A 7650-nucleotide genomic window follows, 5' to 3' on the forward strand; every position below is an offset into this window, starting at 1 on the left:
CCGAAAGCCGTGCTGGCTGGTACTCAAAATTTCAAGGTCGTCGAAGAAACGCATAAGTTGGCTGTAGACTATATGTTCGAGGAGTTTGCAAGTCACCGATGTTAGTGCGACTGGCCGATAGTTGGACGGCTTCCTTAAAGATGGGCGTGACATTTGCTGACCTTCAGTCATCTGGTACTCTTCCCTGGTCCAAAGAGGCCTGGAAGGTAAGCGTGAGCGCCGGGCCAGTGGGTGGGCCATCTCCTTCAGGAACAGGAGACATTGTCCGGACCAGTTGCCTTATGTGGTTTCAGTCCCTGCAACAACTTTAGGACTCCGTTTGTGTTCACCTGTATTGGAGGGGCATCTGGGTAGGGCGGCTCTCCAAGGTCTGAAAGAGTGGAGTTGTCTTCCGAAGTGAATACAGAGGAGAACTGGTCATTCAATAGTTCCGCCTTGGTTGCTGCATCCACGTGGTTGACTCCATTGTTCTTCAACGGTGCCACCCCTGTGTTGTCACTTTTCTGGCTCTTGACAAAAGAGTACAACTTCTTTGACTTGTCCTCAGTGACAAGATCTGTGACATACTTAGTGTATGCCGTCTTACACTCCTTCTTTACAGTGGTCTGCAAGGACTTGTACCTGTCCCAATCTTCTGTCTTGTTGGTTCTACGAGCTTTCTTATAATGCTTTCTTTTTTCTGTGTGATAGTCTGCGGATGATTCTGTTGCACCAAGATTGGCTGTGCCTTGACGAAGTCATTTTGATGGTACAAAAGAGTTAAGAGTGTTTAGGCATTCAACTTTGAAGGTTAGTTTATACTAATTTGTTTTAGCTCGATTGTGATGAAAGCTTCAAGCTTATTGGAACCACTCTCGAGTCCGCTTCCTGGAAAAACCAGTACTGGTGTCATATGAGAAGTCATGGTCGTGACCCCAGTGGGGCTCGAACCCACGACCCCTGGATTGAGCGGCCGGCACCTTATCCACTAGACCACCGCTCCCCTTTGAAGGTTAACCAGAGGCGGTTTATTGGAGTGGCAGTACTGTATGTGGCTGTATACTGGGAGACGAATTCGGTCAGGTGCAATCTCATACTATCCACGTCGGCCCTTTTCCATAGGTACATGAGTCTGGGTACCGGTTTTCTTCTTGATGGTATGGTCTTTGCATCAATTAGGACGATGTCGTGGTCGCTGATGCCGGGTATTGCTGTACATCTTTTGATCAGGAAAGGGCGGTTGGTTGCAAAGATGTCAAGGGTGTTGTTGAAAAATTGACTATTTGTTTGCACTGGGCGTCCTGTGGCATATCAATAAGCATTTGGCTGAGAGGCAATGGGTATCTATTTCCTGTTACAACGTTGTCTTCCCACTCAATATCTGAAAGGTTGGTGTCACCGCTTATGTAGAGAGTGCTGTTCTTGTGGGTGCTGTGGATGGTCGATATGTATACACTTTTGGATCTCCTTCATAGTGTCCATGTTGTTATCTGGTGGGCGGTACACTGCACAGATGATCAGTGGTTTCTTTAGACTTTCGCATGGTATTGATGCTGCTACAAATTCTGCCTGGTTCTCCACATCGATCTGTGATGCGTCGATGTTGCATCTGGTGATAATGGCGACACCGCCATGAGGGCTGTGGAGGGCGATATTTTCGTGCTGCAAATCTGTAGTTGGCAGGCAGCACCTCTCTTTCGTACACAGACCCCTGTAGCCATGTCTCTGTTATGATGACAATGTCTGGAACAGAATACTGCAGCAGTTGCCAGAAATCTTCCCGCTTAGCTCTGATACTCAGTTTGATTGAGTCTGACCATGAGTATTTTTTGACTAAAAGGTTACATTCTATATAAAATTGACCTTTTCTCAAATGCCTGTAGCTCAAATAAGGACCGATTTAAATATCTGTAACATACATTGTCTTGAAGAATATTGTCGGTACTGAATAAAATCTAAAGAAAAGGTAATGCCAACTAACTTTAAGAAACATGTCCTCCCCCAATCAGGGGCACCGAACGCGTTTGGGTCCGTTGAAGTTTTAAGCGAGAGCAAAAGGTTAATTAAGACAAAATGGCTGACATCAGTACGTAAACAAGATACAATGTTAGTTTTTTTTTAATTATATTATTTCAACATCATTGCGGTTATTTCAACTATGCATCGAGTGGACAAATGTTTCAGTTGTGTAATGTCGTTTCTAAAAGGAAGAACTATGTCGTATATAAAAAGTTATTAGAGAGTTTGAGATTTCAAACTTCGCCTTCCCCTTCAACGTCTCTCATATATATTTTGGGTAAAACGTCACCGATATGCGTGTATTTTATTTATATCACACGTTGCTACTAAAGTTTTCCATGTAATATCACGTAAGCGTAAGACTTCTCTTTATTACTATGGGAAATAAAAAGCTTAGTTTCAGGATTTCTGCTTATTAAGTTATTTGATTATCCATATATATAATTAGACTAAATTTGATGCGGAACACTATCAATAGGTATAAGAATAATAAAGTTTTGTATGGCTAATGATTTTAACTAAATACATTGAATTGAACCTGGAAGTATGAAGTTATCAACTGATTTTGAGAAATTTTGAGATTTTTTTCAAACTTTAACTTCTACAGCATATTTGTGTCCCCAGGCGGTATCGATTAAACCAGATTGGCCTTTTTGTCGTATGAAGTGAAGTTTTGAACGTCCGAAGATGTGATATCACGAAGGTCGAAACTTCATTCTTTTTACATCTACTCTGTCCACATACTCGGCATCAAAGACTGAAATCTGGATGGAGGCACATGGCATGACAGTCATTTTACTCGAAAAATAAATAATTACGCGCGAATATCATTTGGTGGAACATTTTATTTTCACATCCAAATAAAATCAATCTGTTTCTCTCGGACGCTTAATACGACAATTGCGTTTTAATTTTAAATATAATATGGTACTAGTAAGGCGGAAAATTCTTCTGAAGTATCAGACAATTTCAGATCTATGATATCATGGTGAGAGACGTTTCCTGTTAGCCGTATCGGATAACTCCATTCTTTAAATGCACGGAACCAGAGCCTGGCAGAGGGACATTGTGGGTTAATTCCCCCTTTGATTCTTACATTTTACAAAGAAAGTCGGTCTTGAAACTCGGTGTGACCCTACTCCCCCTGCCCTGAAATGGGAGACCCGCCCTTTAATGTTGGTGTCCCTCTAACCAAAATTCCTGGATAGTATATTAAAATCATATTGTGCTGTCTGAGAGTTTGGCATTATACAGAGCCATACAGAGTGTCATTATCACGTTGATATGATCATTATAGGTTATTAACTTTGTATGTGGATATATGCACGAGTTCTGCAGCGTTAATATTGCGCGACTTTAGGAGCGCTATATTGTCCGCGAAAGAATGAGTGTATATATCCACATAAAAAATTGATAATCTTTTTATTACATATCCACTATCAAATGATTAATTTATTTCTAGATTATCGTTCTGTCACGAAAGACAGGAAAAAATACGGAAAACATTCTCCGAAAACGCAATAAACAAATCAAACTGACGCGCATTAATATTTCCCGCGAAAATGACGTCAACTTGTTGTCGCAACGTGCGCGTGGACGCCATGGACGTCACGCGATTATTTCCATTACAACGTTAAGAAAACATTCCACGTCCTGTATTAGGCCAACTCATGACGTAATTATAACTTTCATTTCATTTCAGTCTGATAAATTACTACGTGCCAGTATCTAATAGGTCAGATTAATCAAAATGTAAAAGTAAACAAAATGTTGCATAAATTATATATTAAACAAACACACAATAGCAACAAAAATCTAAAGAAACGAGATCCACAATGGACGGACCGTCAGGGGAGGTAACTAGAATCACGGATTGGGACTAGTCCGAAATGAAGGGGTTCAACGTCATGATATGGAAAAATATTGCACGATCGCGGTCCACTGAAACCCAGTGGAAAATGATTTTAGGTATGTAATAATCATTTTTATTTCCTCTCATGTATGATTTACAATCGTGCATTGTATACTGACTATATTGACATAATTCTATATAAAACCTAAATGTTTGGAGCAACACTAACGAGTTTTTACATTGTTCACATTGTTTTATCGTTTATCGTTTTTTTGTTTGTTTGGTTTTTTTTTTTTTTTGTTTTTTTTTTTTTTTTATTTGGTAATCGCTCTAATATCCATGCGATGATTATATTAATTGAAATGTTTTTTATTTAATTTTCATTTTTTCATTTTTAAAACCTCTTGTAAAATTCCTGCCCTTTCGGACGATTGGTATCAAAATGCACGAAAAAAAACGATCATAATTACGGATAAATTGAATGGGCGGATTAAAAGAAGTAAGGTTCATTCTAATGTTTGAAATCTCAAGGAATTTTAATCGAACTTCAACTTCATACGTTAACTTCGCAAGAGACGTTGAAGGGGAAGGCGAATGTTGAAATCTCAAACTCTCTATTGAGTGTAAACTGACAACTTTCGTTTCTCACCAACGAAATTTTTATAAAAAATCCATCAATTTGGATCTATTTTAGTCAGGTAATCTTTGATTTTAATATTTTACATCACGTTATACTTAACTGGAAGCGTGCGACCTTATTTTATTAGTCATAGATACATTAAGCGGCCGCATCGCCAAAAATGTGGCCTATGAATGCAAAAACGTTGGTTGAACTTAATGTACGCTAAAAATGGTTGGTTTTAGATTAATTGTGTACACATATTTTACACTACCGGGGTTATTTTACGTATTGAAAATATATACTGTTTGAGACTCAAAACATATACTGGAAGTTGAATGATACAACAATCAATTTATATTGCGTCAGCTTCAATTATGTCTCCTTGTTACATGTATACTATTATGTTTTAGTTTCGCCTTTTACTTTATTTGTAATTTATTTTGTATGTAGTTGTTTTTTTTAAAGTTTAAATATGCCACGTTACAAGAAAAAGTCTAGTCTCACGCTATACTTGAAAGATCAAAGGAAACGAAAGGACTTATCATCTTCACCTTCAAAAACTTCTCCATTTAAACCAACAAAACGTCTGTGCCAAAACAAATCTCCTCAATGCACAGTTCATCTACTTCATCTACAATACATCATAAAACCAGAAATATTGATCATTGCTGGATTTTTTTTAGAAATTAAAGAAGTGTTCAGTTGCATTTTTAATAAATAAGAAAGGGAATATGGACAGAAGGATTTTATATATTAAAAATGCATTCAGACCATACCACGGGAAAGCGCTTAGAACTTATCATGGCCCACACTTCTTTTCTTTTTTTTCTTTTTTGTTGAAATCAGAGTCCACACATCACACTTTTCATCACCTTTCATTAATTGCAGATAATTCTGATTTTAGTATAAGAACTGTGATTTGGGAATATATAATTCCCCTTTTGTAGCCTAAATACATTTTCTTTTATTCAGAATAAAATCCAGCAGTAAAGAGATAAAATTGTTCAAAATACACATAATTTATTATTGAATAAAAGCTAGGTTCCGGAATGCATTTTCTATTTTTTTTTTATTTAAAAAGTCCAGCAATGATGAGATATAATTGTAAAGAAAAAAAAACTTGGTTTATTTAAAGAATAATAAAAACACTTTTGTATCTTATCACTTTGTTTGTTTAGCCCTAATATCAGGCTTTCTAAACTCCTTATATTTAAAGGCGGGAACTGGTTTGCTATAAAGGTGAGAAATATCACATGCAATTTATGTACTGCACAGTAGCTATGCAGTAGTTTATTATGACAAACAGAAGCAAGTCTATCAATGGTTCAGTCTTGTGTACTGGCCCTTACCGCCAATACGCAGACCTTATCATCCCCATAGGCCACATACCTGGCATACCAGAATCAGTGTCTTTAAGAAGGTCATATCTGTCAGTTTCGCCTTATAAAAGAAGTGTTGTTGGCTTAAACAGTATTTTATTGATATAATTACAATTGTTGAAGTTTTACAAATGTACAAACATAGAGGATTGTGTAGGAAGCTATAACCTTTTTAGAAACTCTCTCGCTTAGAGTGTTATTCTGTTAGTAAATATGAATAAAGAACAAGTCTGCGACGCTCTGTTTGATAAATCTATATAAAACAATGAACAGGCAAAAGAAAACGTTAAACATAATTATTTTACATGTATTTATATGTAGCTTATTTCGTTTCTATGTAGATCACCGCTTTTTCGATGATGTAATTTAAGTTCCGATGCAAAGAGTATTTGAGTAATATTTCCTAATCAAAAGTAATTGCATTATCAAAAATTGCAACTTTTTTAAGACTTTTGATCAGGAAATATTGTTTTAATTAGCATAAAATTGCTAAAATAATCAGTGCATCAGAATGTAAACCGTTATAACGAATTCATACAAAACAAATAACTTGATAACCATGAACAAGAAAGAATGTTGTTACAACACATGAGTCACATAGTTGAAAATTATAGAAGTTTAGTCTGGCCGAATTGAGCAATGTAAAAGCCCTTACAGTACATATTATATTCATATTGCATTTTTATCAATAATTTTTGTACCCGCCCGCTTAGCTCAGTAGGTAAGAGCGTTGGTCTACGGATCGCGGGGTCGTGAGTTCGATCCTCGGGCGGGGTGTAGGTTCTCCGTGACTATTTGATAAACGATATTGTGTCTGAAATCATTAGTCCTCCACTTCTGATTCACATGGGGAAGTTGGCAGTTACTTGCGGAGAACAGGTTTGTACTTGTACAGAATCCAGGAACACTGGTTAGGTTAACTGCCCGCCGTTACATGACTGAAATACTGTTGAAAAACGGCGTTAAACCCAAAACAAACAAAAAATCAACAATTTTTGCGATATATTAAAGTCAGATGCAATGAGTATTTTAGCAACTTTGTGCTAATTAAAACAATATTTCCTAATCAAATGTCACTAAGTAATTTTCTGATTTGAACGGACATATCACTTGTTTTAATTAGCATAAAATTTCTAAAACCCTTACAGTTTGTATACGCATATTGTATTTTATCAACAATTTTTGCGATATAATTTAAAGTCTTGAGCACTGAGTATTTTAGCAACTTTGTAAAATAAATTGAAAAATATAAAAGTATAGTCTCGCCGAATTGAGGAGGTAAAGGCCTTTACAGTGGAAACAGGCTGATTCGGACTTAGTGCGTGACTCTAGTTACCTCCCCTGACGGTCACAAGTATAACCTATTTAAAATCGGCGTAATTGAGGTACTTCAGTTTTTTAGACATGATTGTAAGCATAATTATGATTTAATCGCGAAAAGAGAAATATTCCTGAATAGCAAATTTACATTTGTGCTTGTCTTGTGTAATAGGCGATATGTCATAATCATGAGCACTTCGCAGTACTTGAAGAAAGGCACACACTGACCTACATTATCGATTTATTTTTCGCCATTGGTGACGTCATAGCTTTATTATATCATTATTTGTACCGGTACCGGTACCGGGTAGCAGATAATGGTGAGCATGATGCATCAGGCAAATCATAAGTGTATTAGCGAAATATTATTTGTATATTTACCACTATCTAAAGTTAAATTACAAAATTTGAAAACAAAACAGGTCTTGAAAGAGATATATTAATTCCTATCTATTCTCATGTACATTTGTATATTCTCA

The sequence above is a fragment of the Mercenaria mercenaria genome, chromosome 7, assembly GCF_021730395.1.
Source record: "Mercenaria mercenaria strain notata chromosome 7, MADL_Memer_1, whole genome shotgun sequence".
Classification (NCBI taxonomy): domain Eukaryota; kingdom Metazoa; phylum Mollusca; class Bivalvia; order Venerida; family Veneridae; genus Mercenaria; species Mercenaria mercenaria.